Raw genomic sequence first — 23,164 nt, 5'->3', positions numbered from 1 at the left:
TACATAAGCAAGGCCACAAAGATCTTGCACATGGCTTGAGTTCCTGCTTTGATTCTTCTGCAGAACCACAGTCTCAGTACAGCCCTGACCATGGCTGAGTTACAGGCTCAGCAACAAGGGACCATGTTATGATATAGCTACACTTTCAGAACAGAGTCAGACCCAGCTTATTACTGCACTGACGAACTGCATTAGCTGAGCTGTTTCTTGGAGATCTGTACTCAAAACAGATTATATTTCAACACAAAGACCACCAGTCACTGTGGCAGTGGTCTGTGCTGCTGCTCTGCTAAATGGTTCACGAGTGACTTTGTTACAAGAATCTACCTGCCTTCTTACCTGCAATCTTGTCTCTGAAATGACCAAGGAGGTTTCCACGCTGTGGCTCATCATCCTGGTCAGGTTCTTGCTAGGAGTCCCTATTGGCTTTGGGTGTAAAAACTAGGATGTTTGGACAGTAAAACAAATGAACAGCTTTTAACAGTGTAAAACATTTTGAGTTTGTTGCCAGCCAGAGCTCAGCATGTTTAATTAAGGTGTGTGAGCTTGAAGGAGGCTAATCTTTGCTGCTGAGGCTAATTTTTGCTGGTTTATTAGATAATACAGTAAAAGACAGATTGAGACTCCTTCTCCCCCACCCCATTTTCTTTTCCTTGTCACCAGCAGTACGTGGGGAGGGTGAGGGAGATAAAATCCCTTCACATGAAATCATCCTAATGAAGCACCAGAATCAGTACAATTAACCAGAGGCACAGCTGTACACCTCGCTGTGCACGCCCAGGTCCCACTCTCCATTTCCTCTGTGAGGATATTCCACAATGACTGTTTGGGCTAAAGTTCATAATTAAAGCTGTAAATCTTGGCTCACTGCTAAATTCGCCTGCCCACAGAGAGAGAGTGGGAAGGAGAAGGAGGAGAGTCTATCTCCCCCCTGGGAAGCCTTGTTTACTAGTATTTTGTAGGTTTTCTTATGCTGGTGGTGCTTATCAGGCTTGCAAAGAGGCAAGTACTGAGAGCACCCCAATACAGAGAATTTTTGGGGGCCTGACAACCGTCAGCAGTGCTGGGTGGTTTCCCTTTTGCAGCAGAGCCCCGCAACACAGACACATCCTGGAGCCAGATCTTCACACAGGGTTCCCACACTGGCAGTGAGATTTGAGGGTTGATCAGGGACGTGCTGATGCCACAAAGCACAGATGAAAGCCTCAAAGTGAAACACTGAACAGTGAATCATCCCCACTGCTGCCTGTACAGCAGCGCCCTGGGAAGAGCAGGGCAGCAGTGGGTCCCCAAGAAAGACCTTAGGAGGTCATTGGATACCCATGAATTATTGTAGTTTAATTCCAGTGAGCAATCTGCTACCTGTAATTAATAGCTGCAGTTGCATGTGTTTGCAGCAGAAAACTGGTGAGCAAATCTCTGCTTTCTTAGTTCTGCAGCATGTGCAGGGATGAGACGGAGCACAGCTCCTGCCAGGCACAGCCCCGCTTTCCCAGCTGTAACCTGCCACATTCCCAGGCAGAGCTCTCTCAGCCCTGCAAATCCTCGTCTGGAAGCATCTTGACATGCCCCAGTTATGGACAAAACGGAGTGCCACAGCAAAAACTAGTGGAGTGTTTACCACATTTGAGGCTATAACACATTTTCTGACAGACCACCTGAATTTTAGACTTTTTTTTCCCGCAGAGGAAATGGCATATCTAATTTACCAGAAACTATGATCCTTTCTCACACACTTCTGATGGGGCTGCTTATATGCAAATCCCTCCTTATCGCTTGTCCATAATCTGTCTAAATGTGGCAGAATAAGGTTTTATTAATAATATTTGCATGCCCATGGCACAGGGCTGAGTCATCGCTTGCAGTACACAAAGCAAGAGAAAGCAGTAGAGCATGTCTATTAATAAACATGATAAATCCATACCTTTGTGAGTAAAAGTTGCACATCTTTGCTGAAGAGACAGCCTTTTGTTGAAATAGTGATTTATTGCTATTAAATTTGTGTGATTAGCCAAGCTTGGAAAGCAGACCCAGAAAATCTCACGGCTGCCTACTCGCATGATGAGTTTCACCAAGCATGGAAATGCAGGAACATTTTATCAAGTCAGAACTTCAGAAGAAAACATTTAATTCCAAGGTCAGTTCCTGATGATACAGTTATGGATTTTCAGTTGCAAAATTACTACATGATTTATAATGAAGTTTATATTTGAAATGCTAAAACATTCACACACATACCCCCAAAAAAGGAAAGTCAGGAGAAAGGCTGTGATAAAGCCAAATTATATGGCATCAATCAGCCATCTGTTGTGCACTGTGGTTTCTAATGATCAAGGTGAAAACTTCAGTAGGCTGTAAAAATAGAGACTTACAAGATCCACTCCCCCTGCAGTTGATGCTTTCAGCAGGGATAACAGGATATAATGTACACTGGAATTACCACCAAGTTCAGTTGCATCATCAACAAGCCTGAGCACCTGATGGCCAGGGTGGGACATTCAGCCAGGACACATCATTATCTGTGGATGCACCGAGTAAGGCTTTGTCATGAAGATCTGACGAATTTTGGAAAGGAAGGGAGAATCCCCTACAGTAGTGTGAAAATCCACCTCCTCTGAACGACCCCGCAGAGCCCTGGAGTGTTCCATGTGCTGTCTGCTAATCTTTATGTAATTAGTAAATGAACTTTCATTTGGAGATGGTCCTTTATATGACCACCCACCCTTTGCTAGCTCATTTTATTTATCTCAAATATCTCAATAACAGAATGAGTCCATCAAACTTATCATCTAATTAAAATTCATTGAAATCTTTTGGGGTGGTTACCTTTGTGCCGTGCACCCATTTTATAAGGCTCTAAAGGTGATGTTTTCTTTACTTTTCCTCCTGTAGGATATTTTCCTTGTCACTTGTGCCAAATCAGAAGAAAATGTGATTTGATTTTACAGAAGTGGTTGCTCTCACTGTGTCTTCTCACTGGGGCTGAGCTCATCATTATGATCCCTTCTTTTGAACTGATCACCAAGGTGATTTGGCCATGGAGGAGTGAGGCCCCCAAGCTTCAGAGAAAGGAGCCAGGGCTTGTTGGTTCATAATGAGCAACTCAGACTTTTGTCATCTCCTTTACACCGATGTGGGAGCAGGGAGATACAAACTCTGCAGTAATTACCCACATACATGGCCAGACAAGGAGCAGAGGAGAACTTTTTTGTGAAGATGCAGCTGTTTTTCATTTGTCTCTTCCATGGATGATCTTTTCTTTTTATTTTACACAGGACACTCTTTCTCTATGACTATCTGAAAAATGCAAATGCGAATCTGTATGCTGATTGCATGAAGATTATCAAGATACTCTGGATGGATGATATACCAGCTCCTAGAAAAAGATAGTGATGGGTCTGTGAGCCTGCTTTCATTTGACTTGTTGCAAGTCTTGGGGCCAAGGTCAGCAGGTGCAGGTTGGGTCGGATTTCAGGAACATAACTGATTAAATCCTGGCAGGCAGCTGCCAGCCAGAACCCTGCAAGAGGATGCTCCTTGTGCCAACTTCTCTGCTTGAAAGCAGATTGCAGAGCATAAATCTGAACCCACAACTCTGTGATAGTCAGCCCATTTCATAGGGTTTGGCTGCAGCTAGGAGAGGTTGCAGTCATGGGGTGATGGGCTTGGGGTGCTGGGCTCAGCATCTGCACCATTGCCTGAAAAATAACAGACTGCTACTAGTGGAGCCCATGATATTGCAAAGCCTCTACAGCATCCATAATCTTATTGTGGGAGCCTTATCTATAGCTGGTGAAGGCAGAAATCCAGATTGAGGGGTCTGTACTATCTGTTCCTCCCCAGTACCTGCTGTACCCGCTGGCCAGCATCAGCCAAGCTGAAGAGCAGTGAGGAGACCTCAGCAGTGCCAAAGAATGTAGGACTTGGGCAGAGCAGAGTGACCCAGACTACTGCAACAGGAGCCACCACAGCAGGAGGTCAGCAATTTTCTGCTTCATTTGGCTTGGGCACAAGCAAAGGAGTGTGGGCTGCTGGCCAGGAAGGGAGCACATCACAGCTGGCACAGGCACCCAGCCTGACCCGGTGGAGGTAGGGGATGGGAGAGCTGAGGGTTAGCAGGGTGCTGGGCAGAGGCTGTACTGGTCCCACTGCTCATGGGCTGAGGTACCCTGGGAGTGGGGTGAAATCCAACATGTACAGCGTGCAACAGAGTAATCCCAAAACTCAGCTTGGAGGAATGGCTGAGGAAGAATGCCATGCTGGAAGAAAAAGAGGCAGTTGCTGTTTGATCAGTGCAGTGCCCCAGGCTCTCGTCCCTGCAGCGTGCTTTGATTTCATCCTTGTTTCTCCCAATACCCTCCTACACAGGAGAAATTGGATAGAGGCCATGGAGCAGGGCAGCATAACTGTCTGGCTCTCTGCTCTGATCACTGCTGTCGTGCTCCTCAGCCTGCCCTGTCCTTTCCCCTTCACAGCATTCCAGACAAATGGCACCAAGAAGTCAAGCCCTACCTTGAGCTGTGGTGAGATGGGCAGGGACCTCTCTGTTTCTGTTGGTGTGGAAGAGCATCCTCCAGGTGCAGCATCCCAGAAGCTCAGCACTACAGAGCCAGTGGCTGTTTAGAAAGCCTGCAAGATATTGGATTAAAGGCAGATGCCCCAGGAACAAAGAGAGAGGTGAATGATTATATTACTACTTCAAAAGGATCTGATTCTGCAACTAATTAGCTGTTTTTCAGGTGACAGCCGATTTTTTTACTTTTTTTAATGTATTCATGAAAGTGTTGCATTGCAAGGGCCCTGAAAATATATGCAAGGTTTGTGAGCTGGCAGAGAGAGGCTGCTCAAGGTGGGGTTTGCTGGTGATTGGTGCATCACAACCACTGCACAGCAATATAGCAGGACACTGCACCACTGCCATAAGTGCTGTCCTGAGCTGGATCAGAGGAAGGGCTTTGAGCTTGGAGCACTGCTCAGACCCCCCCTGCATGCCCTGAGCTTTCTCCCGGTCCGCAATGGGGCTGTGCTTAGTGGCAGCCCACCAGCTCCATGGCCAGGAAGCAGCTTATGACCAGAGGGCACAGGTGGGTGCCTGTAGGAAAGCTGAGCTGATTTACCTGTTTTCTACTGACTAGCATTGATCTGGAGAAAGAAAATCCCCCCTGAAATCCAAACATTATCCGGTGTGTGGGCCACAGAGCCAGTTTGCTGTGCAGCAGTGAAGGCCAGAGTGGTTCTGTGCAGCCTTGCAGAGTGGTCCTCCCTGCTAAATAGCAACACAGCCTGCTAAATAGCAACCAAAAGCCTTAATGATGGAGCTGTTTTTTAATGGTCCCCTGCACAGCCATTAGTTCTTAAAGAGGATTTATATTACAGCCAGCTCCTATGAAGATATTTTATTGGTATAGTAAATACAGAGAGAGGAATGGTGGCTTTTAGTCTTTGATAGCTTGTGCTTTCCTACCCCATAATTCACAACCCTTTGTGTCAGAGGCTAAAATCTATCCTATATGGGTGTTCTTTGAGGTGTCCCCTCACTTGGCCACTCCAAAAACACCCTTAGATGTCTCCCACCCCCTGCTTCCTGGGTCTCCTGCTTCAGGTTGAGTGATGGAGGAACATCTGGCTGCATGGGGATGTACTCAGGCAAAACATCCCACAGCAAGTGTGCCAGGAGTGCTGCCAGCTCATATTAAATGGCCATGAGGTCACTATGAGCAGTGCAGCAGCATATGGGCTTTTCTCCCTGCCCAGCCTCTGTGGCCATCGTTTGGCACCTCAGGCAGAAAACTTGGCTGAGGGAGGGTCCAAAGTTGTTCTTGTTCCCCCAGGGTGCATCCACAGAGACTCTGGGCCTGGGATCACTGCAGAGAGTCAGTGCCAAGCCTGCAGCTCAAAGCAGCATCAGAAGACTTCATGAATGACCCACAGACACTGCACAGATGAGGGAAAGGCTGAAAGCAGAAGAAGAGCTGCAGAAAAATGTCTGCTGTGTCTGCTCACTGAGGTGTGAGCCATTAGAATTACGCAGGATGTTGTTTTCCTTCTTGCAAGTCATGCCTGAAATCTGGTCTCATAAATGAGCTTGTTTTTATTAGAGGGAACTCGCCTTTACTGGGTTATAAATCTGAACGTGAATGTTAATTTTATAACTCTGCATCTAGAGAATAGCAGAAACACAAACACCACAATCCAGATAGCATGGCCAAAAGCACAGACACCGTGTCCCAGTGTGTTCCTGAGGAATTTCAAGCAGGACACAAGTGCTGCCTCCTCCCTCCCCAGTGGGCTGCTCCAGATCCAGTGGAGGTGAGCAGGACGTGCCTGGCAGAACTCACAGCTTACATGAGTTAAACAGTGATGAAGAATCAGTAGGACTAGGTGTTGTTATCCCATAGTTCAGGCATTTTTTGGAAATTCCTGTGGCGCTTGCTGAGGGCCCAGGTCATGGCAATAGGGGAGGTTGTTTCTCATATTCCTCTCTGCTCTGGCAGAATCAGCTGTAGCTACTCATCTGCTGGGTTTGGGCATTGAGTGTTGTGCGTGGCCCTGCACCGAGCACCATCCCACTCCAGGAACGTGCCTGGCGACGCTCCGGAAGAGGCTGATGCCATCAGCTGCCTCACAGTTGTTTCCTCATGAACAAATTAAATGGCTCATCTCCTAAATTATTTGCTTGGAACCTTTTCTTTGGTGCAGAGAGGCTCTGGCTGTATAAACCAAGAAGAAAATTACATGATGTCAGGGTACTGCAAATAGCACGGTCTTGCCCAGAATAAAAGCTCTTGGAGGTGCCTTGCCTGCCTTGCTGAGAGAAGTGATTTCAAATGTAGTAGACTACTCTGTGCCCAGTGCTCAAATTACAGCTGAGTCTACACTAGAAATTCCTCCTGGAAAAGCATTAAGTGTTAAGAATTTAAGTTTTTATGCCAACACTTCTTTGCTGGCAGAAGAAATTTTGTGCTGGCATAGCTGCCTTCACATGACTTGTGCTGGCTTAGAAATGTCATGAAAAAATGGCATCCCTAAGGAGCATGGCTGTGCCGGTGGAACTTTTATCTGTAACTCAGTCCTGGAGATAATCTGTGACTGTAACTAGAGTCAGTGTGTTTTTGCTGGTATAGCTTATGTCATTTCTTTGAATAAACTAGGTTATAATTTCAGAGTTACCTCGGCGAAGCTTTTCAGTGCAGACGAGACCTATGTGTTGATTAAGAACAGATACACAGGCACGCAACACTAGTGTTAGAAAGGTATTTTTGTGATGAATGTTAAGGATGCTGATTAACTCTCCTCTGACAAGTGTTAAAGCTGTGAAGTGTGCTGACCCTGTGGCAGGCAGGTACCTCAGCAGATGCTGCAGATCAAAGGGAGGAGCAGAGCTGTTCAGTGGTTTCATTACTGACCGTGGCAGGCAGCAAAATGCTGCCTTGTCCCATATGGAAAGTGGCTCAGCCATTAAAGATTTGTAGTTGCTCTGTCTGTTGGTAATTATTTCCAAGGTTGGTTTAAAGAAACAGCTGACTGAAGTGGCATTGGTTCTTTTGAGACTGACTTAGGGAAAATAAAATTTGATGCAATCACTGCAGATGGGAGCCAAGACAGAAATGACTTTGAGCAAAGGCACAGTGTCTTTGAATTCCAAAAGCAGCCTGAGGAGTATACATATACAGCAGGGACTGTGACAACCTGATCCTCCTCACTCAGTTCAGAGGAAATATCCTATGGTTTACAAGGAGATTAAGATTGTCCAGAGAAGATGTGGATGCCCCATCCCTGAAAGTGTTCAAGGCCAGGTTGGATGGGGCTTCAAGCAACCTAGTCTAGTGGGTGACAACCCTGCCTATGACAGGGAGGTTGGAACTAGATGGTCTCTGAGGTTACTTCCAACCCAAAACATTCTATGACTCTCTGATAGGGCATCTGAGGTGTTGTCACCACGACAGCTTGTTGCTTCTGCACTGTGTGTGCTTGTGTTGCTCTCTTGCAGACCTGGGGCAACTCGTACATCAGGTGCCAGCTGGCATGTGTGCACTTGCTATCACTCTGGGTGAAGAACCTTTTCCTAATATCCAACCTAAACCTCCCCTGACTCAACTTCAGGGCATTCCCTCGTGTCCTGTCACTGGTCCCCACAGAGAAGAGATCAATACCTGCCCCTCCTCTGCAGGTTGTAGTTAACTGGGGAATGTGTCACTCAGCTATTCTAAAGGTTTGATTTTTTTTTTCTTGCATTATAATAGAACAGACTCAAATGCTTCAAAGCTGTTTTCACCACCTGAATGTGCAGTGAGGAAGATCATCTTTTTCTCATTCATGTGCCCCTTATTGCTCAGAACTGTGTGTTCATCCAAGGTGTGTTGGTCAGTCCAGCTGGTCTTGTAGGGCACTTTGTTTTTTGCTTTGAAGACCTGTGCAAAGGTGCTGGACTCAGCCTGGAGAGAATGATCTGAATGTCCTAGAGACCCATCTACCACTATGATTATGTAACTCACCTCAGAAACCCAGGATAAATGATTTACACTTCCATTTAGAGCCTATTTGTAGCTTCTCATCCAGAGGCCGCCTAAGCCGCCTCCTTCCCCATCTGCACTTCAAATCTCTCAGAATGGAAAAGTGTGTGGAGCAGGTTCTTACTCCCAAGACAGCCCTGAAAGCCATCTTAAATTATGGTCCTTGCATGAAAAATGAGTCACTAAGAACCACAACATACTCTGCCTTCTTTGAGTAGTTTTAAGCCAAGTTTTCATAGTTAGGTTGCTTTTTTTTAATTTTATCTGGATATTTGATATGCACTTATTAAAATTATTTCCCTTTAAAACACTGTTTGTGCTTATCCACAGACTTCAAATATGTTTGAGGGGAGAGGGTTGGAACAGCTAACTGTTTCTGAATACCTCACACATTAATAGTGTCAAGTACTTGGTATCTTTATGTAGCATTTGCTTCTAAACCTGCAGTCAAACCAGGGCCCCACAATCCAAGGCAAACATCACACCAGTCTCAGAGAGCCTCACAGCTGAGTGACCTCAACCATCCCCCAGTGCCTTCTCCTTGCTGGAGAGGGGAAGCAGCCATTCCAGCAGCAAAAGATTTAGCTGTTGAACTGATATGTGGCTTCTCCTGCTCACCCTTTCCAGGGAAGTACAAGGTCTCTGTAGAATGGAAAAGATCTGCCTTGCCCTCTGCAGGTGCCCAGTTCAGCCCAGTGCTGCAATTTCAGCCATGGCTTGTAAAGGCAAGGGCCAAAAGTCCCCGACTGGAGCCCATTAGGAGAGCAGTCTGACCTCCCTCTTCCTGGATCAGTGTAGTGGGTTGACCCTGGCCAGATACCAGGTACCCACCAAAGCTGCTCTCTCACTCCCCTCTGCAACTGGACAAAGGAGAGAGAGAAGAAAAACAGCTAAGAATTCATGATAGAGATAAGAGCTGGGAGAAGTCAGTGATTGATCACCTTCGCGGGCAAAACAAGACTCAAAGTGGAGATAGTACTTATATTTATTACTAACAGAATAAAAGCCAAAGAGTGAGAAATAAAACATTCTTAAAAAGCACCTTCCCCCCACCCCTCCCTCCTTCCATGTTCTCCCTCCTCCCCCTCAGTGGTGCAGGGGGACAGGGAACGGGGGTTGTTTCTGTTGAACGGTCAGTTGTTGTTTCTGCCCCTGCTCAGGGAGAGGAGACCTTCCCCTGCTCCCGTGGGGTGCCTCCCATGGGAGACAGTCCTTGATGGACCTCTCCAATGTGAGTCCATCCCCTGGGCAGCAGTTCTTCCCAAACTGCTGTCCTGTGGGTTACTCCTCCATGGGGTCAGTCCTTCATGGATGAGCTGTACCTACGTGGGTCCCCCACAGGGGCCACAAGTCCTACCCGGGAAAAACCTGCTCCAGCCTGGGCTTCCCTCTCCACGGGCTGCAGGTCCCTGGTAGGACCCTGCTCCATCCTGGGCCTCCCACAGGGTCACAGCCTCCTTCATGCATCCACCTGCTCCAGCATGGGCTCCTCCATGGGCTACAGGGGGATCTCTGCACCCCAATGGTCCCCCATGGGCTGCAGGGGCACAGCTGCCCCACCATGGTCTGCACCATGGGCCACAGGGGTCACAGCTCTGGCGTCTGGAGCACCTCCTGCCCCTCCTTCTGCACTGACCTTGGTGTCTACGTTGTTACTCCCATGTTCTCACTCCGCTCTTCCCTGGCTGGAATTCTTTTCTGTGCAACAACCTTCTGTTCTTAACTATGTTATCACAGAGGCATTACTGTCACCCCTAATTGGCTCAGCCTTGGCCAGCAGCAGAAAGTCCATCCTGGAGCCGGCTGGCATTGGCTCCATGGGACAGGGGAAGCTTCCAGCAGCTTCTAACGGAAGCCACCCCTGTAACTCCCCCAAACACTACCAAAACCCAGCCACAGAAACCCATTACAATCAGTCAGGCTGAGTCAGGGCAGGGGGCAAGTCAAGTAATTTCTCCAGCCTCCCAGGAAAGGAGACCTGTGGTCCAGAAATCCTATTTCCTGCTAGCCTGTTCCATGTGCAGCCACTGGGCCACATCATCCATGCATCCAAAATGTCTCCTGGGGGGCGGATGCTTCTCCAGGTTCAGCCGTCTGTTCTCAGCCCCTGTTGGCATAGAAACACCCTTTCCAATTAACCTTCTGCAAAATATACACATACAGAAACATCCTGCAAACAAATGATCTTCTCTTTTCTTTCTGTCTCTCTTTTTCCTTTTTTTTTTCCTTCCTTTTGGCCTGTGAGAACGAGGAGTCAGGAGAAGCGTGAGTCTGGGTCTTTTTAATTTTAGAGCATTTCAGACTCTCTGCAGGCTGTTGCCAGGCTGTGTAGCTGCTCCCTACCGATAGTAACAGGCAGACAAAATACTAAGCAATCAAATTTCCCCTCTCATTCAGCCCTGTCCTCCGAACGTTTTAGAAGAAAGAATGAGAGCTGGGCCTAATAACTATGCAAATTGCTCAAAGCAGGAAACAATCAAGGGAGGCTTAGTAAACCCTTGGCTTTTGAATGGTCAGGACAGATCCAATACAAAGGGAGCTGAATTGCTGCCAAATGCCCCATCCTATTGGAAAGAGTGAGTCCTGCATACCTGTCATGGCCCATCAGCACCAGACCCTTGATGGGCTCATACAGCCTTTGCCAAAGCTGAAGGAGAAGGTGTCAAGGGCTGTCCTGAAACTGCTGAATTCAAAAGTTAGGAGGGCAATCCCCTGGATTACCCATCTCCTCTTCTCCTCCTGCCTGTATCCGGCCCTTTCCCAAGGAGTAACCTTGACATTCCCCTGGAAATAAAGGGATGTAGTACAAAGGAAAATTTCTCAGCTACCAAGACTTTGCCTGAAACCCATGAAGGGAAGGGCTCCCACAGGTGAGCAAAGCTGGTTTACTGGAGGGAAGGGAGCAGATGAAGACTTTATCCTTCACTACAGCATCTCGCAGTGCTGTTTGTTCCGGTGTCATGTTGGTCACACAGCTCCTCTTTCAAGGGAAGGCTATTCCTGCTCCCAGAATGAATCTGGACCCAAGACCTGTCTTCAAGATTCATAAAAAGTTGAACCAGCAAAGCTAAAGTCTAAACCAACTTTTCTTGGGTTGTTCCCAGAACAACAGCCCCTTAACTATGTAATATCCAGCTGTGCCTTTGTCTTTAAAAAGGGAAATAGTAAGATTTGCCTGGAGATACAGAAAACAAGAACACTCTTATTTTTGTTCCTGTGAAGATTCAAGGAGGCTTGTGATATGCCTAAAAGCTAGTGCAAAGGAAAAGGTCAGTGAAGAACATGCCTGCGGTCTGATGGCTGAAGATGTGTGCAATGAATTTCATTTCAATACATTGTTTTCTAGATGGTGTTTGGTATAAAAAACATGTGCATCAAATGTGGCTGGTTACTGACTCTGAGAAAACAAACACTTGGTGTCCCTGCCCAATTAACTATTAGAAAAGAGGATGTGTGATAGCTTGTGTGGTGTGAGGGGCTTGAAATACCATCTAAGTGGTGCCAAAATGTAGTACATGGAGTGAGTGACAGGCATTTTCAACCCAAACACCTGCAGGCAGAGTACTGACTGTTTGCAGTGCCCATGGAAAGGTATGAAATTATAGCCCATCATGGAGGCACAATGACATTGCAGCATGCTGCCATTTTCATTACTGTCTTTTTCAAAAAGATGGATACAGGTTCTGTGTACTGTTCTTGGTATTAAAATAAGAAAAGGATCTTTTTATTTCATCTTCTGTTCTCGTCTTAGCATCAGCTATCAGAGCGAGCCATCAGTCAGATGGCAGTGCTGATAGATCTACATTTTCACTGCATGCTTTCCCTCACTTTTGTGACAAAGATTACTAGACTAGAAAAGAGTGTGCCATTAATCCATTCCACTGGCAGTATTGGGACTAAAATGGAATGGAGGAAATGGCACAAGATGTGCCTTTCCAATGAGCAAAGATAGCAGCATGAGAGAATGAAATTCTTTTCTTCTGGAAAAGAAGCAAAGTTTGGCTGGAAGGTGAAATCTGAGCGATCCTCCCATGCTGTGTTCACCTGTGTCCCTGCCATTTGGGTCCATCATTTCAAATCTTGGCTCTATGGTCCTTGTATCATGTCCAGCACAATGGGGCAGCAATTCAGGCTGTGCTCAAGGTGTAAATGCTGAAAATAGATCCCAGCTAATACATCTGAGCAGATATGCCTGTGACTCCATGAGGCTGGAGGACCTAGCATGGCTGTAAAATGCCTCATGGCAGGGTTTGAAGGATTTGTGAGTACAGGTCATGTCCTCCCTTCCGTTGTTCCACCAGGGACCTTGTCTGCTGATTTTAGCAAGCTTATCTGGGTTTCCTCACTTCCCTGTCTTCCAGAGTATCATTAGACAGGAAAGTACAGCATGAAAGTGCAAAATGCCCAAGAAACGTTTCAGCCAGCAGCTGTAGTGGGGTGCTACACCAATCTGGTGTGTTTAAGGCACATGGATGAAGTAGACAAAAGCTACATGACAGTGTTCTCAGCAAATGTGACATCCATCTGCCCTCATGCCTCCTCCAGAAAGGTCAGATGTGTGTTCAGCAGGCCCAGGACTGGCTGTCGGCAGGGGCTGGGACAGGGCTCAGGCAGAGCAGGACATGTCAGCTGTTGTCAGCACACTGTCTCCCTGTGAAGTCTGCAGCAATGAGTCTGGGAACTATAAAATATCATTTGGCTGTTACCAACCTGTCATATTCCTTCCTGATGGTACCCTGTTCTTGTCTCTCTGATCTCACAGGTCACTTCTCCCAAATCATTCCTCTAAATACAAAAAATGTTGATTCTGATAAATAGGAGGGCTGGTAAACTTTCAAAGATGAGGGGTTTTTTAAGCCTTAATTCTCATATCAAAAGACATGTGATTCAGGAGATCTTAGGTCTCCTTCCTGAGGTTCAGGAAGAATTAAAGTATGGACTCTAACACCCTAAACAGTGAAAGACTTATTCCCTCTGAAGGTCTTACTGCCCATTCAGTCAGTCATACTACAGTATCCATATCTTGGTCCTGCTGCTTTTATAAACAGTAATGAGGGAATAATGATGTCAAATAATCATTACTCTCTATCTGTAGAGAAAAAACAGCCTTTGTATCAGACAATGAGTAATAGCATAGCAACATACAATATCTGAGCTAGAGGTGACTGTGACTGAGAAATTCATGTATGTGCAGCACCAAACACCAGATCCAAATTCAGCCCAGATGTTCTTCTGTGACTGGATCAAGATCTTTATACGCAGAGATGAAAAGGCCTCCAGCTCTGGGGACAGTGGCTGTTGATCCTGCTCCCTCCAGCTTTCTGGCTTGTAGTGCCTCTTCAGCTGGAGCAAGTCCACTGAATTCAGTGAGAAAACACTGGAAAAACTGAATAAGCCTTTCCTTTGATTTGCTTGTGTGGCCATCTCCTTTGCTATCTGAATTGCTATTTGAATTGTAAATAATGGCAATTTATGGTTTGTATTGCCATCTGCAGCTCCAGGAAGAGGTACTTCCCACCTACCCTGCAACTGCAGCATTGCCCACCCGGTCTCAACCCAACACCAGCCATAGCCTTGCCCCATTGGCTTTCAAAGTGCTGCTGGATGGGGATTGTTCTCACCATGCCTGTCTGGAGGAAAGGACATGCACTGGTGTCCTTAACACATTCCTTTTCTGGATCACTGGAAACTGCCTCAGGAGCTGGAGAGACATCCAGAGCTGCAAATGTGCTCTCTAACCCAGATACTCTGTGCAAAAGCTGAGTTGACTGGCTCAAGTTTGGACATCTGTCGTGTCCATCTTCCCCTTGCCGCTCCATTTCCCTGCGCTGCAGGAGAACCAGGGGTACTCAAAAAGGAAGGGATTTTTTGGCCAAAGCTACACAGCCAAAGTTTTGATGCTTTTTTCCTACAAAAGATAGGCAGGCCAGCCTAGAAACAGGTAGGGCCAGTGGAAAGTTATGTGTATTTTCCTGTTTCTAGCCCACTTAATATCAAAGACCTGCCCACCAAATGAGCCACCAGGCACATTTTTCATTTGCAGATCCTTCCTCCAGAGCTGAATCTCTATATATTTATGGGTATGGCTGTTTTCCTCCTCTCCCTGCCTCTGTCTTTTTGCATTTTGGCTCTTCACCCAAGGTCTTAAGTCAGTAAATTTCTTTCTGTCAGTGGCTCTCAAATCAACCCCTAGGATGGCATATTCTCAGGGAAACAAGATTGAGCTTCATTCTTTATTAATGGATGTAAACTATAACAAATTTCTAAACTTTGCTTTTTTAAAACACAGGCTGATAAGAAGTTCTTAATGAAGACATACCCGCGTGCCTTGCTTACACAAAATCACCCATTATGATCCATTAGTATGTTACCAGGGTGAGGACTGAAGATCTTGATCTTGTGTCACTTCTCATTTCCAGGCTAACCTATAAGCTTCTCTAGAGATAATTTTGTAAACACACATGACAGATTGCTGAGAATGTGTATTCATTGCTTAGATCAGTACATCCGGGAAGCAATCCCAAGCATGGAGCAGGGAAAGGCTAGCAGGTTATGCTGGTGAAAGCCTTGTGGGATTTCTCCAAGCTCAATACATTTTATGTCATATAATTGGTATGCTGGTAGCGGATCTGTTATAAAGAAATGGGCTTTAAACATTTTCAGGCACAATTTCTGTATGCAAATCTTTGCCAGCAATTATCACACATAACCGAGGAGTTTTGCTAATGATCAAATAAAATAAATGATCCTGTTTATTTCTTTCGCTTTGTTCATTATGTTTTGGTCTCAAAATCCAATTACAGATAGTTTGGCTGTGTGCTAAGTTTTGCTTCCAACCTCTTTTGTAGGTCCATTCTCAGAACTGTATTTCAGCACTCTGCTGACAACACTGCAGTTTCTTCTGGACCACGAATTTATAGGCAAGGAAACAAATGGCTCTTGCAGACAGTGTGAGCAGACGAGTAAGCAAATCAAAAAAGCAGATGGTAAGTAAAGCACTTAGTGTGATTCAGGTTCTTAAAGAGAATAAGTTCACTGCATTGAGCAATTCCAGTATCTTATGAGAGGCATCTATCCTGAGGAAAATGTGGGCAACGCATGGTAATGACAGCTGATTGAAATTCAGAAGGAAACAGCAATGCAGGCTGTTACAGCAAAAGCTGGGAATCACTGGAGACTCAGCACAAGTTAGTTTGATGACTAACAACTCAGCTGAAACAAGCAGAGTGTGTTTGGATCCCTTCTTTCATAAATCAAAAGTCCATATTAGAGGCTACTTTTTCCCCCGTAAGTGCAGAGCTGTAGGCAAGAAGTGAAGATCCCCCACGAAATCTCACATCCAAGTTCTCCTGTGCAGGGACTTCTTCAGCCACGGGCTTAGTTAGGATAAGTGCAGGGGTGAAATAGCAAAGGACTGGGCTGGTAAAACTGAAGAGCAGAGGTCATGCCTGCCATTTCTCCAGAGCATCTGAGGCATCTGTTTATTCCAATCTCTTTGCTGTCCAAGCACGCCTGCAATTACCCCTATTCCTCCTGAACAGCTCTATGGTTAAGTAGCCAGGGAGTGAGATGGCAAAGGTGAGGTCCAAAATATTCCCTACAAACAACTCTACCCTCTCTCTTCCCCTCCTATGCTAAAGAAAGGCTGGAGAGAGGCAGCAGTGAAATACAGGTGTTAGTAGGAAAACAAAAGAGTTGTCTGTAGAGAAAGGAGAAGAGGGGTGATGAAGAAATGCAGATAGTGGAAAATCCTAGAGGGCAGAAGAAGTGGAGGAGGACATGAACAGTTTCCAACCTCAGTGTGTCCCAGGCATCAAGACTTGTGATCAGCACATTTCTGTATATTACAGACTCTTCTTCAAGTCCCTGGAGATATTCCAGCTTCCTGCTCATCATTTTCCTTCCTGAACTGCATGTGGCTGAACTCTGAAATAGGGGAGATTGGGCTTCTCATCACAGAGTGATGAAAAACTGTTCCAACAGGTAGAGATGGGCAGAAATCTCTCACTGACTCTCATTTAGGATGTGCACAGCCAAGGATAGGGAGTCTCTACTGGAGCCTACTCTGCTTTCCAGCTCCATGCCAGCTTGTGGCACTTCCTCCACCATCCATCCCAGCCCAGGTGTGACCATAATGACCTCAGGAGGTCCTGTGAAGGTGACCTGCCTTCAGGTCTTGCAATGCCTGCTAAAGAAGAACTTTTATCCATCTAGAAATGAAGGTGGAATAGCTACAGTTCTTTCACTCTTCTAAGGGAAAAGGATCCAGCAGTAATTTCCTCACTGCTGCTCCATGCCTTGTTGCCATTGAGGTCACCTACAAAATAGAGGCTGTCAGTAAGATTTTGACCAGACTCACTTCACTTTAAACAAGGATGATGTGAGTTTTTACTGTATGTCTTTAAGGCAATGAGGGGAAAAAAGAAGTTTTCCTAATCAGACAAACTTGAAGAAGCAAAAGGTCTTCAAAGTAGAGGGATGGAAGAGTTTCTCCTTCTTTCTAGTCCCCTTTCAGCTCTGGCAGTACTGCACAAGTGCTCAGCAGTGGTTCTGGCAGTCAGCATCACTGCCCTTGGTGCTGGGCTGTTCAGGACACCCTCTTTTCCTGCCTGACTTGTCTGTAGCTCAGACCTCCCAGACGTTATTGATTTTTTTTCCCCATTCTCTTCTTTCTCAAGCTCTCCCAAGGCAGGAGATGATTTAAACATTGTTTTTAAAAGTTTATGGTGAGACAATTTAAAAATGTCATTGAAGGCCCTGATCTCTTGGCAGGGCTGGGAGAACTTGCTTATGGCTTCTGCAGAGGAAAAATCTTGGTGTGCTAATCCCCAGAATCACTTCTTTAACCACAGCAGTTGTTACTCCATGGCGACCACCCTCAATGCAAAGCTTTGCTCTTCACTGGTGTGGGCAAAACCTGGGGTCCTCAGGGGTCTGAGGTAAAGCTGTAGGACATGGAGTGATATTAAAGCTCTTCTAGAGTTATTACTTAACCAGTTCCTGTGCAGCTACATTTCCTTGAACATTTTAGCAGCAAATTCATCAAGTTTAGAGAATCTCAAGGGATCCAAATGGTTTGGCTGTGCAAACAGTGTTGGAGAAAATGCTCAAGAGCCTGGTTAGCTCTCACTGAAGAAAACCCCCTTGAGACTGGTTCCCAGTGTGGTCCATCCTTCCCAAAGCCCCTTCTGTAATGTGAGTCTGCCCACTGTGGTGGCCCTGTGCATGTATGTCTGTTAGTAAAAGATTAGGCATTCAACAAACTCATTCGAGGTACTCCAGCCATGTTAGGAATTTCAGAGGTGACCACCAAGGTGTGTTTTGAAACCCTGATAGTAGTTTTTTCCAGCCAAAACTGCCTTACCTGCCCATGGCTACGTGCTATGCTCAGTGCTGGCCACGTGATCCTGCAGAAGAGGAGGAGAGTACTGCTTTCAAATATCTTCAAAGTATTGAATTATTACAGGATTTAATGTTCAGTAGATGAAATTACCCTTTCAAGTGACCTCAAATGTAATAAAGAACCAAGACTAGTCAGTGCAATGGTTTTATTGCAGAAAATTACAAAGTGATGTACTGTAGCAGCATAAACTTGTCATAAATTACCTTGAGTAATGAACCATGAAAAATACCAAAGGCATGTAAACTGTATATTTCTGAGGCAGGATGCCTGTGGTAGGTAAAATGCATACATAGATCCCATAAGAAAATTGTAGGTGTGATTGAGTTGGATTTGTTATTTCCTGCTTAGACTCAATCAGGCTGAGTTGACCACAGTGATGTCTGTGGTAAAATCCCTATCCATATCAGTGAGTGTAGAGTGTCGTTATAAATTAGTGGAAATGAGCTGACAGTATCCAAAGGTATCAGAATCACAAGGGGAGATATTTTTTTGGTTCATGCTTTCTGTATCCTCTACATTTTGGGGTTTTGTACTGGTTCAGTCATTTAGACCCCACTTCCTTGTCTTAAGTCCTGCTATTTCTCTGGAAAATATATAGGGCTATCTCCACAGCTGATATAAATATGCACGGTTCCATCACTTCAGTGGAGCTACGCTAATTTATATCACAGCTAGGAGATTCTTCATGAGATTCATCAGTGTAACTGCTTCGTATTAACTGGTATGAGGGGGGATAAAATGCACAATGACTTTGACTTCCCTGTGAATCACTGCGTTCAGGCACTGGGGCTTCTCACTGGGAGACGTGTTCTGCATCAGGAGTACATTCAGCCATTTTTTATGGCTCTTCTTGGCCAGGTCAGACTATGCTTTGTACGAGGGGATTTAATCCCTTCTCAAAGGGGCAGGCAATGGTACGACTGCCATATGCTGCAGCTGCAGGGGATTCTCTTGGGCTGATGTGTGTAAGCACACTCGTGGTCTGATGCAACTGCACAAGTGTTTTAATGACAATACTAGAAAGCCAAATAGGCAGTGATGGAGGGAGGAGAGGAAAAAGGATAACATCCTATTTGTACCTGTAATAGAGCTCTATGCGTGGAGAGAGTTCACTGCTGAGCAGGAAGGGCAGAGAGCTGGAAAAAAGAGATGGTCTCATCTGGCAGTGTGTTGCAGTTGTGCATGAGGGCAGAGTGAGGACACCTCTGCAGCCTGGACTCCTGTGTCCTGGGTCTTGCTCCTCATCCCCAGCTGAGTCCTACGTGCACTGAACTCTAAGCGACCCCTGTATAATTAAGGGAAACTCTCTGCATACACAGGGGCAGCTGAGCAATGGGTGTCTGGTGTCTGGTTTGGTAAAACCTGCAGGTCACCTGCTCTCTGTGCCACCACTCACCGCAGGGCACAGTGCTTTGAACCTGGAGCTGTGTGAGAGCCCAGCTGCAATGTGAGGTGAAGCCCTGGGCAGCACCCTGGGTGCTGGCAAGTACATACACACAGGAAATGCACTGGAAGGCTGCAGAGGAGATATTTGCTTTCCCATGCCATGGTTGTGTAAATTTGGTGGCACTGGGATTTAGACATTCTGGGTGTACACAGTACAGTCCCCATACAACTCCTGCTCTTACCAATACCCACAGGGGAAGTGCCAGTGAGTATTTTAGTAGAGCTAATAGGGCATTCAGCCACACCTCAGCCCTTTCAGAGAGTGTGCAACAAAACTCAGAGTGCTGGCTCTTGAATTAGTTAACTGAAATGAGAGCGATTTTGAATGCAAACATATTGTAATTGATATATTATTTCTATTTGTAAAAGATAAAGAAATAAGTCTGAACTAACATATCAAATTTGAGTTATCTCACAGCTGGGTGGATTTGATCCAGCCTGTTGAGGAGATTAAGTTCAGCATCAAGTCCAGCATTTAAATTGTTATTAAATATTTGTATAGCAACTAGAAGTCACGGTTGATAGCAAATTGCTAGCATGTGAGTGCTGTGTATCTGCAGGAAAATCCCTACCAGGAAGAGAGATGTGATGGAATTAGACAAAGTAGACAAAGGATGCATTGTTGGGGCAGATGGAAATGGAGGCACAGAAGGAGGGAGTCGTTTGCCCAGGGTGACAGAGGATGTCTGGGGCAGAGCTGGGCACTGAAATCAAACTGTAAGGGCAGCGAGGTTGTTCAACTGAGAGAGGCTTGGCCTAAAATAAGAGTCTGATTTTTTACTAGAGTTAGTCAAGCACTTGAACCATTTTCAAAGGATGTGGTAAATTAATAGTTAACTAAGCTTTGGAACAACTTACAAAGGGATGTGGTAAATTGGGTGTTCTCTGTAGTCTCTGAGTTAAGCTGGATTTCTTTCTTTTAGACATGCTTTTCACCATCCACAAATTCCTGTATAAAGTTGGGAAGAGCTGGGTGCATTTCAGAGGTCTTGTTACATGAGAGCCTGAGCTGGGTGATGGTGATGGTACCTCAGAGTGTCCAAGTGTAGGAACCTGGGGGATCTTCGGAGTCCTGAGCAAGATCCCAACCATGGGCTATCTGAACTTCCATTTTTGAGATCTTCGACTTCAGTTCAGGGCTGTTGCTAACAGTAAATTGAACTTAAATGGATATAAACTCCCATTTTTCCAATTGTAAGTCACTGAAATAGGAACAAAAGCTGAAACTTTCTAAGATTTCTTCTCTTTTGAGAACCAGGCAAAAGAATGTAGAATTTATTTCTAGTTTTATTTACTGTGAAGCAATTACCGTGAGTGACCATGAACAGACAACAAAGTTTCAGGCTTGCTTTGTCTTTGAACTTCACCTCGTGTCTCTGAGGATGAAGTATGGGAGCAGAGATTGGGATATGGACCAGTATCCTGCCTGCTTGCCACAGAGCTATGAAAAGTATTCTTGCTTTTCTCTGTAATCCCCATGGCACATGATGAATTACTGGCATTAATCTGTCTGGCCATAACAGCCTCAGAGCTCACAAGTCATATGTTCATGCCACTGCCTTTTGTAAACATATATTTTAAATATGCATTGATTGGGCATGCACCGTTATTATTCATCAAAATGTTCTCATCTCCTAACACTTAATAACAATAATAAAGATTAATGCTCAGCTCCGACATGGAAAAAGACTGCACGACTATGTATTTATTTTGTGAGTTTAATTAAGGCTGTTTGTTACAATAAAAATTAATGTTATTTTCTTTCAAGTGCAGCACAGCCAATATGAAATAACTGGATTTCACGCTGCAGCTATTTGAAATGGCACTGGGCTGGAATCAGTCAAAAGGAGACGGTGCCCTGGATGTGTTTGTGTTTATATCTTTTTGAGCTGATGAATGATAAGAAAACAGAGTTACTGCAGTTTTCTTTTGGTGGGGGTACACGGTTGGCCTGAAATGCTTTGTTTCATCTCTCCTTGTGTGGGTGACCTTATATAAACCATTTACCCTCCTTGGACTTGTTTACCCTTCAGGAACTTGTTGGATTGAACCCAAAATTAAGGAAGGGTTTTTAAACTATAAATGAAAAGGGTGAAATTTTTTATGTCTGTATCCAGCCAAAAGCAGCTGCTGGGCTTTATCAATGCATTAGAGAAGAAGAAGGCTTCTGCCTCTGGAGAGCCACTCTCCTTTTTACCCATTCAAAACTTCTCCTTAAACCCCCAGTGTTGGTCCCAGCCACTGGGTCATCAAATGATTCCCAAAATATCACCACGTCTGCGAATGGCTGATGTCCTGCTGCTGCCAAACCACCAGCTCGTTTTGGACAGCCCTGGCACCCTCTCCCCCATGCCCACCCCCAAAGGACCCCAGCCAGAGTCAGCCTGTGAGGGCTGTCACACAGGAGCTCCCAGCACCTCATCCCCCCTGGGATTTTTGAGGGCAGTGGCTTCCGCTTCTGAAACTTCATAATCAAAAATGAATAAAGCCCTTCACATTTTCCATATGTCTCTGGAACTGAAATCTCTGGCCTTTACCATTGCAAGAAGCAGATGGCATATCCTGTTACTGCAAATAGGTTTCAAAGTAAGATGTATTTGAGTTGCTTTATTTAAATCAATAGCTCTCAAATATACTTTGGATTTGCCATCTTGATAGGCTAACTTGAAATTGGTGTGAGTATATCAGCTTGCAAAGAAGCAAGGACAGTCACAATAAAGGACAGCAGACACAGCCTGCTACTTTTCTCTTCCCCCCCCTTTTTTTTTCAGGTATTGTGCAATACAGTGCCTGTGTCTCCCACTCCTTTAACTTCCATCAGTGCTCCTATCCCCACTCCTTCCCAGAGTATTCAAGTCTTGAACTCAAATTCGCAGCTATCTTACAGAGTAAGGTAGTACGTTTGAAAATGTTCATTTGGGTGAACTGTTTTATAAATGCAATGTTTCTCTTGGCAAAAATATCTGCAATCAGAAAAAAATCAGCAGATCTGGCTTTATCCAGCAGAGGGCAAAGCCACCCGCCGGCTGCCCTGGCTGGCAGGAGACCCTTCCCAGCTCCCCACCGCTACTTCCCTTCAAAGCAAAATCACAGAACAATTTAAATTGGAATAGACCTTTAAGATGATCGAGTCTAACCGTTAATGAAACATCCCCAGAACCCCGGGATGGCACATGGAATATGCAGTTTGGAAAACGGGCCCCTTTCGTAGGAGGGTCCCTGCATGTGGGGTGGGTAGTACTCTCACTAGCCAGGCAGGGTGTTTTCATCATCTGTCATTTATTAGCCTTTTCTCTGTGTACTGCATTTCATAAAGTGTGAGATTAAGGACCCTTTCTGCTGTGAGACCAGGAACTTGAGATGACTTTTGCTGGAAGGAACATGAGCTGTGAGTAGGGCAGGTAAAGGGGGGAAGGACAGGGAAAAGCACAGCCAAGAGTCCATCCAAGGAGCTGCATATTTCAGACCCTCTGCCACCCTCATTTTATGACTCTTTATTGCTTATTCCCCCATTCCAGTCACCATTATATGTTTGAATATATATATGTATTTACTATACATGAATAGCTCACAACACTGTGCCTGCTCACTGAAAGGGTGGTTTCGGGGTGGAACTTCCTAAGGCAAGGCTGATCCACTGCTGCCACTGAGATCAACAGGAACAAAGGATGTCCTGCTCGCCATAGAAGTGTAGAAATTGGGCTCCAATCCATCTGCCTTGTTAGCATTTGGATAATGCTCTCAGGCACATGCTGTGATTCTTGGGGTTGTCCTGGGCAGGGACAGGAGTTGGACTCTATGA

At 45.5% G+C, this 23,164-nt stretch overlaps 1 long non-coding RNA gene across 1 annotated transcript; it reads left to right on the top strand.

The window, feature by feature from the left end:
* The first annotated feature begins 3,659 nt into the window (after positions 1–3,659).
* LOC108503134 lies at positions 3,660–5,952 on the top strand. The gene is made up of 3 exons (XR_001876733.1): positions 3,660–3,977; positions 4,476–4,677; positions 5,832–5,952. It is a non-coding gene; the product is annotated as an uncharacterized LOC108503134 (long non-coding RNA).
* The last annotated feature ends 17,212 nt before the right edge of the window (positions 5,953–23,164 follow it).

The sequence above is a fragment of the Lepidothrix coronata genome, unplaced genomic scaffold (assembly GCF_001604755.1).
Source record: "Lepidothrix coronata isolate B3197 unplaced genomic scaffold, Lepidothrix_coronata-1.0 Scaffold131, whole genome shotgun sequence".
NCBI classification, from domain to species: domain Eukaryota; kingdom Metazoa; phylum Chordata; class Aves; order Passeriformes; family Pipridae; genus Lepidothrix; species Lepidothrix coronata.
The sequence above is the reverse complement of the archived record's forward strand: the minus strand, read 5'-3'. Positions and strand labels throughout refer to the sequence as shown.